Source organism: Pteropus vampyrus, unplaced genomic scaffold, assembly GCF_000151845.1.
Source record: "Pteropus vampyrus isolate Shadow unplaced genomic scaffold, Pvam_2.0 Scaffold21, whole genome shotgun sequence".
NCBI classification, from domain to species: domain Eukaryota; kingdom Metazoa; phylum Chordata; class Mammalia; order Chiroptera; family Pteropodidae; genus Pteropus; species Pteropus vampyrus.
The window spans coordinates 8,181,034-8,190,203 of record NW_011888802.1 but is presented as its reverse complement, the minus strand read 5'-3'; positions in this window follow the sequence as shown (position 1 = coordinate 8,190,203).

Genomic DNA, 9,170 nt, shown 5'->3' with positions numbered 1-9,170 from the left:
GTCTGACTAACTCCACTCAGCACAGTACCCTCTACATCCATCCATGTTACAGATGGCAAAAATTAATTATTTTTTATGGCTGAGTAATATTCCATCATATATATGTATCACCTCTTCTTTATCCATTCATCCATTGGACACCCAGGACACCATGCTCACTTCTATATCTTTGATATAGGGAAAGGGCATGAGGACTATACAAATTGACTCAATATTGAACCAGGCTGTATTCAGAGCCTGCAATGTACTGCTAGACATAGGAACCTGGCTGATCAGCCCTATGGCCAGACCACCGGGAACCTATAGGACAAAGGAAAATTCCTGTTGAGATTACCAACAACTATTTACCTTTACTTTTAATGCTGCATACCCACACCATGAAAAGGAAAACAAGAAAACAAAGTCTTTAAGTTGTACCCTACACAGAATAAACTCAACCATTCATTACTTACTGCCAGACCACAGACCTTGGGGAAGCTACAGAATAAAGGCTGAGATTAGTAACAACTATTTCTCCATCTTTTTAACGCTGGAAAAAATGAAAGGAAAAAAAATGTGTAAATTGAATGCCTCAAAAACTCTGAGGTCTCATTCTCTGGCTTTGAGTGGAGACCATGTCTCTGTCTATGAGGCATTTTTTCTTCTCTAAGAAATTTTCCTTTTGTCTATAACTCTGGCTCAAGGTTGAACTCTTCCCTGTGTGGAGTCAAGGACTCTCATTTTCTTAGCTGGTGTAGGGCTGAGTCTCCACTTGAGAAGATCCACCCCGTCCTGCATCATCTTGGCTACTGTAAAAAAGGTTTCAATGAGCATACGAATGCATATGTCCCTTCGAAGTAATTTTTTGGGTTTGTTTGGATAAATACCCAGAGGTGGGATTACTGGGTCCTTCTTTGTCTCTTGTAATACCATTCATTTTAAAGATCATTTGGTAAAGACAGCTCTTGGTTTCAATCATCACCACCCCTGCCAGCCACACAGATATCATTTATCATTTTAAAATATTTTCTAAGTTATGACACTAAGATTGCTTGAATTTTCACTATTTCTTTCATCTCTAATACTCACATCCAATTCATTTGTAACTCCCTTCAACTCTAACCTATCTCAGTTCAAATTACTCTCATCATTTCTATCATGATCACGTTAGTTCAAGTTGGCAAGCCCCAGTCATCTGTCTAAACCACTTATAGCTTTCTTGATAGTCTTTCAGTTTTACCCTTGTCTCCTAAAATCTATACTCGATACAACAAAAATAAATATATTTTCATCTCTTTATCTAAAATGTTCATGACTTCCTACTATACTCAAAATAAAATTAAAATTGTTTGCAATTGCAAAAAGGCTATACAACTCTAACTCTCAGGTAATTTTCTAACTTTATTTTCCTCATTCAGTTATAATCAAAATTGTATTAATGTTCTCAACTGCTCTGGTTTGTTTTTCCATTAGAACCTCTACATGTGCTGATTTCTCTGCGCAGAAGACATTTCCACCAACTATTCACAGGGCTTAAGCGTGCATTTTACTCTGGTTTTGGCACAAATGTCACTTCTTCAAAGACAATTTATACTGAACAAGCCACATAAAAAAGTGACTCATCAGTGTTTATACCCTTAACTGCTTTGTTTATCATCACTTTTAACTTCCTAAAAATTTGTTTTGTATTTTAATTTGTTTATTGTACATCTTCCTCAATAAAATGTGAATTCCGCAAGTAAAGGAAATTTTCTTGTCTCTACTATATCTCCAGTACTTGTAAGAAAAGCTGGAAAATATTTAGCATAAATAAATATTTGTCATTGTATATAGCAATTAGTACCTTTTAGTCTATTCAAAACTTAAATAAAGGTAAGAAGAGGTTTTACACATTTACATAGTACATAAAGAGTTTAAAAAATCAGAACACATATTCTATGTTAACTCCTATATTAATTAATGATGAAAAATTGTAATTATTTAATTTTTTGACTGCAAGAGAAGACTGGCACTTTGGATTATACATTTAGTCAATTTGGATGACTTTGAGAACAATAAACACATAAATAAAATTAATTTAACAATTTTTTATTTAATAATAATGTGTAGAAGCATTACTGATTCGACGACTATTCAATATTTCTCATGTTTAGATACTATTCTAGGTGAGGCACAGCAGGGATCATAACCCACAACAATTCGCCTTATGAGTCTTATGTACTGTTGAGAGGAAACAGACAAAGAGGCAATTAAAATGAGCATATCTAGTACGTTAGATAGTGCTAAGAACTATGGAGAAAATTAAGCAAGGTAGGGAGATGAAATGTACTGAAAGAGTTGAGAGAGAAAGTCAAGCGTACATTCTGGGAGAAGAAAATTCTTAATGATCCTTTACTATAAGAGTATCTTGGATGTGTTATCTAATTTTATGTGATCTTCATAATAATTCTCTTAATATTTACTACTTTTTATTTGTGTTTGTGTATGAGATAACTGAAGCTCAGTGAAATTAGATAACTGGTCCAAAGTCACAATTTCTATGTAGTAGAGCAGAGTCCAATGGCCATTTGTCTAAATGCAAATCCCATATGAGATCACAATTTTTATCTGTGCAATATTTAGTGAGGAGAAAAGAACAGGTGGTTTATATGGAAAATTCTTCTTGGAACACTAGAAAATATTCATACATTGATAAAAATGACTCTTATTTTAGTGAAGCATCTTTCTTCAATAACTTAGGCTAAAGTAAGTCATAACAAAGATGCATATTGATAAATATGCAATAATAATACTAGTTAATATTTATTTTACACTTATTAAACAGGCATTTTTCTAAATGTTGTACATGCATTATCTGATATAAATCTCCTAATATATTAGGAAGCAAAGTGATTTGCTGCTCATCTTATGTTTGTTCAAAGCCCATTAAAATCCCTGAATTGCAATGTGTAGATAATGATGAGCAGCAGCATGAGATTTGGTTGACAGCTTTCTGAAAAGTCACTGTACTAGTTGTCAGACAAGGGTATTATTTTATACTTATACAAGTCTAATACCTAACTCTAAACAGAAAGGATAAAATAATTAAATTAAAAATGCAGTGCAGTAGACTGGTTGATTTTCTCAAAGCACCGTTTTCTGAATGCACCATTAGGGAGCATGCATATCAGGTCTCCCTATTTAACTTCCATGGATTAAAAAGTGATATTAGAAGAAACTGGAACTCACAGAGATTGCTGGCTCTGGGCCACCTGACCTAATCAGCTTCACTAGAATAGTAAATTATAGTGACTATGAGTAGCAGAAGAAACTGAAATTAGCAAATTAATATATGATAAAGCAATTTCTCTCCTCTTTAAACAGAGACAAACTGACTTAGAAAAATCTTGAAAAATTATTTTCAGTATTATTTCTCTTGGCAGCAATAACGATATTGCTTTAGAGTGTTAATGGGATCTTTTCCAGATTGCAACAATAGAGTGACCAAAACACCTATTTGACAATTGCTGTGCTAAGAGATAACAGATAAACACGCTTGACAAAGCATTCAGTTTAAAGTAAACTGCACTAGACTTCCACTAATTTGATCTTATAAACAGGTCTTATGGAACTCCATGTTAATATTTAATTCTTAAAAAATTTATCTCAATGTATTTTTAATGTTTTTTAAAGCAAATATTAGACAAAAACTTTAAAAATTAGTATCATCCAATTTACTAGTCACGTAGGACACCATAGTATGTATTACTGGCAAAATTCACACAGTAATTGGATATAGTGAGATCTAAAAATATTTTATTGCGGGTTTTGTTTTGTTTTTTTCTCTCTCTCTCCCTCTCTCTGCTTAGGATCTTAATAGCTACAGAAAAGAGGTGTTGTTACCTAAGATAGGCACATCTCTCACTGGAGCACCAGGCAGTGGTTGTGGTTTTCCACTGGGCTTCATAGAGACTATAACTGATTTCAGGGTACCCTAGAGGATACTGCTAGAAGTTACTTGTGAATTAAGATTTCTGGTATCACTATTAGTGTGGCTCAGTTACTCTTGCCTAATATCCCAGTAGTATTTAGTAGATTCCCTCATTATGCCTTAATCAAAATTCCCAAGATAGTTTTTCTGTGTTTATATCAGCCACGGTGCAATCTACTAGCTATAGGTCTAACCCATGAACAATGGAAATCAAGTTCATGTTTAGGATGAAGATGCAATGGAAATTGTAACTGGGAGATATTGTACCTCTTAATCAATACTATCTTTTATTTACTATGATGTCTGAAAATTCTCACTTAATAATATTTTTATGCTTTCCATTCCTAAGAGGTTATGGCCAATGTGTAAGATATAATTTTGCTTTAAAATTTCATGACTCACCCTATATAAACTGCCCTCGCTAAGTTGTCCAAATTAGAGCTCTGTGTTGTATGCAAAAAATACGTATTCAATTATTAAAAACAAAACAAAACTTCCTATTGGCCCTTTAGCTCCACTAAAAGGAAAATTCTGTCATTGATAAATGTTTTTCAGTGTAAACACACTTAAACAAAAATTATCAATGACTTGCTCAGAGATCTACTTTCAACTGTTGTTGCTATTGTTAAAAATAACTCATATTGACCAATACATTATAAAACCTAGGAGAAAAATAATACATAGATTGAAAACCTTTTATATGTGCTTTAATTTTAAGGATGACTGGGCATAATTATAGTCATAAAATTTATCTAATTTTTTATATTTATAATGGCCACCATTCTTCTAGTTTTTTTTATACCTCTTTCATTATGTGAATTTTTCTCAATATATAGCCTCTCCACAACAAACCATGATGTAATATCCAATTCCAATAAGCCATATTACAATACATATATTGATTCTTAAAATCTTATTTATTTAAGAGGGAAATATCAATTAAAATATCTTGAATTATATTATCATCAATATTCTGAATTTTACACAAATGTGCAACATATTCCATGTTTTAAATGCATAGATGGCCTTCATTAAATGTCCCCAAACAAAAATGTATATGATTTTTATATAGCCTCAATGCTCATGATAGTAAAACTATCTGTCTTGTTTGTTTCTGTATGGAATTAGGCAGACGGAATATAATGTAATTTTTAAAATCTTTAAAATTTCTAGATATTTTTGAAAGAAGTAATTATTATAAATTTATCTAGACAAAAGATTCTCTAGAAGTGTTTTGGGGAATTCTGTTTGTATGAAATATTAGGTGTCCTGTGATCAAAGCCTCCCTTAGTCAAATAAGTTTGAGAAATTAATCTTCACAAGAATCATCCTTCTTGAGGCTTTGTCAAGGCTTACAGAGACATGATAAAAACAATCAAATGCACAATTCAATAACAACATTGTTAATAACAAACAACCAAACACACAAACACAGAAACAGTTTAACTTAGTGTTGACCAGATGTGTTTGATCAAAGGTATCTTTTTATGTGTGGATGTAAAAGGGGTTCTGTGGAAAATAACCTCACACAGTCATCTGATCATAAATTTCTAACTGGGAAGGTCATGGTAGGTAGTTCCATTCTAGGCATATAACTTCTTTAGTAAAAGATTTATTTTTGCCTTAAACAAGCCCTGTCCATTGTTTCTGTGCATATAGGTTAACATACCCTTGAAATGCCCCCTTTCAGTCTCCTTCTTCTAAAGTGTGACCACCCTCAAGAGAGCACGTAATCTTAACTGTTCTGGAATCAAAGCCTTGCCTTGCTTTCTCCCACCTTCATGTGATCTTCCTTATTTTCCCTCCTTAATCTCAAATGCATACGAGAAACTGCAAAATGTTTTTCTCAGAAGCATTTACCTCAGTGATTCCAAGTGTATTCTGTTTGAATCAAATAAATTTTTGTAAAAATTCTCTATAGGTTTGGATGTTTTTACTCACCATACAGTACCAATTTTTCATAAGTCTCATTATTTTTACTTAATTTCGATCACTATAAATTAAATCTTTCATTAGACTGGACATTAACTTGAATTACACAAAGGAAACAACGAGAAGGTCAATACTAGTGACCTAATATTTTGTGCTGATATTCACACTTAGATCAATATTTCACCAAATGATTCTACGTTCATTCCTTAAGGGCAAAGAATGTACAAGCATTCCTTTTGCTGCCGTCAAAATAGCTGACTCCTATCTTGTCCTGAGAAGAGATAATGGGAAGAAGGTGAGGGAGGAGTTTGCAATCCACAATGTCATAAATTTGGATATTGTATAATAACTTACTTACTCGTGATAATTTATTTACTTACTGCACTATGATAATAGGCTCTTCTGAAGATTTTCTCTCCTGAAATTGCTATTTTTCTAGTACATTTACAATTCTTCACATCCTCATGTATTAGTTTTATATTACTGTTTAACAAATCACCAAAAACTTAACATCTTAAAGTATCACAAATTTATTTCACAGTACCTGTGAGTAACAATCTGGGTGTGGCTTAGCTGGGTCTTCTGCAAGGTCACAATTAAGATGTCACTCAGGACTGGGTTCTCATTTGAAGGCTTGACTAGAGAAGAGTACAACTCCAACTGACACAGGTTATTGGCATTATTCATTTTCTTGAAGCTGAAGGATTCATGACAGCATGGCAGCTCTAATCTTCAAAGTCATCAATGGAAGAGAGAGAGGGAGGCTCTAGAGCAAGTTGGTTAGCAAGATGGTGTTCTATATAACAGCATAATCATGGTAGTGATATCCCTTCACTTTTAATTGTAATGTTATGTAATCTCAGGAGTGATATCCATCATTTCTGCGATATTCTATTGATTAAAAGAAAGTAAAAAGGTCTAACTCTTTCCACACATAGGGCAGAGCTTATACAAGGGAGTAAAGTGAATTCCAAGAGGTCTCTCTGCCACACCTACGTGTCGCAGAAGAGGATTTTCAAGGAATCAGCAAGTCTCTTTGCTCCAACCCACTTCCCGATTTGGGAAAACCAGAGCTCTTTAGGCTCCCTGGAACACAATACAGAGCTGTAATGATTAAATATGATCTCCCTCCTTCCAAGATCCTGATGAAATGGTCTATGTGTTCAAATTTTCACTTTTCTTTTTAAAGGAAATGAGTTCACATGAAGTTATAAAGGAAATTGGAAAAGATAATGCAATATAATGCTTAGGAGCACATTCTTTGACTCTAACTCATCCCAATCTCTAAGCCTGAAAAGTGAACACTTCCAACATCTCAGGTATCAGTAATTTGTGTGTCAATGAAATACTTGCTACACTAGTTTTTGTCTACTGACACTCAGCGTTCCTTCCCACCACTTTATCCCACTCTCATCACATTGCAAGGGCTGGAGAGGTAAAACTGACATTCCCAGACTCTTTTCCACTAAAGTTTGAGATGTAATTTAGATTGTTCCAAGGAAATGAGCTCATGTAATGGTTTCTTAAAGCATCCTGAACTCTGGGTGGCTGCAAAGCTGTTTGTTGATTTCGAGATTGCAGCAGCGGCTGCAATGGCATAAACTTGAAGCCTTGTGACAGTGTCCTGACTTCAAACCCAGATCTTCCAACAATTATAATGTGTTTGAAATACCTGTAGTAGTTTTTGTTTTCTGCATTAAAATTTGTATCAGCATCTTCAAAAAGTCTAGCTTATAATTCTTCCATAAATTATCTGTCTTGCTTTCTAACTTCCTGGTTTATGATTGAAGATGACTGCACAGTGGAACAAGCACTGGATTTCTTTGAACCTAATACCTACATATTTAAGCATAACGTATCTTTGATTATACTTACATTTGAATATAGCATAATTTACCACTTTTACGATATTTCACATATAGATGCATATTGTATGGATAATTTCCATAAATAGCTGGCAGAATTTCATAAATATGAGACTTAAGAAAAATGAGTATCTTCTGCATGTTGCTAGTAATTTTATATTTTTAATAAAAAGCTTGTTTTAAAATATGTCAATGTTATAATAATTTTAGTGCCAGACTATGACTAAAAATTGTTGTAAGACCTAAAATTTGTTCTGCAATGAAGTGTTTAGGAAATGAAAGCCTACAATAAGAAGAGGTGTAGTAAGTTACTTAATAAGAATAGTCAGAAGAGGAATTATCATATAGCACTTACAACTAAACATAAATATGCTGCAGTACATTTACATTTGCTGAAGAAAAATTACTTTGCAAAGGAGATTCTAAGTCGAATGACAAGGAGAAGAAAGCTGTAAGCATATAGCACCACTTATGTTATTAATCTGAGTGACAGGGAGGAAGGAAAAAAGATAACAATAGATGCTGACAGTGCACGCTGTGAGCCATGAATTAATTTGCTCTGACAATGACACCTTTCAAAGGACACTCTTTAGCCACAAGCAGTAACATTTTGCTTAGAATATAAAATACAAATATAACAGAGTCATTTCTTTAAAAGAAAATACAAGATCATGTTAGGAAATATTTCTTTTTCTATGAGGTTTGATAGTATATATGACATTGTTGATACATTACAATTTTCAATTCCTTATTTTCTAACTGTTTCAGATTAAAAACATTCAGTTATACTGACCTCTAAAAAAGAGATGTAATGTTAAGAAATCCATGTCTATAAAACAATGGCTGAAGCAGCTTTTTTGTCATTGTTTGATTGTTTTTTTAAATACTTTCCTTTAAGAAATTGCCCAAAGATGAAGGAAGTTTCTAACTTTTTAAAACAAAATATAGCTATGTAAATAAACATAGTAAATTTAGGAACAAATGTATCCCAACAAAAATTTAAATGGTATAAATTAGGAAGTCAGAAATGGATTATACATCTCTTTCATATACAAAATCACCATTGGAGGTTTAGGTTGGTTCTAATCACCTTCTATTCTATACCTCAACATAGATATAGATACAAATAGTGATATGTTGATTCTTACTGAATGTTAAATTATATTTTCTTATTTCATCATTACAATTATTGTCAAAGCAAGTTTGTATGATTTTCCATTTTAAGAAACATGTAGACTTTAACATTTGTTCATGCATTTATTTTCAATAAATTTTATCAGTTATTTAATTATTCATCACACAGCAATATTACTGAATGATTACCAAGTGTGATATATCATAATAAATGTGAAACTTTTTAATATAAATGTGACAGGAGAAAATATTAGAACATTGCTAATGAAATAATCTAAGCCTCAGATTCA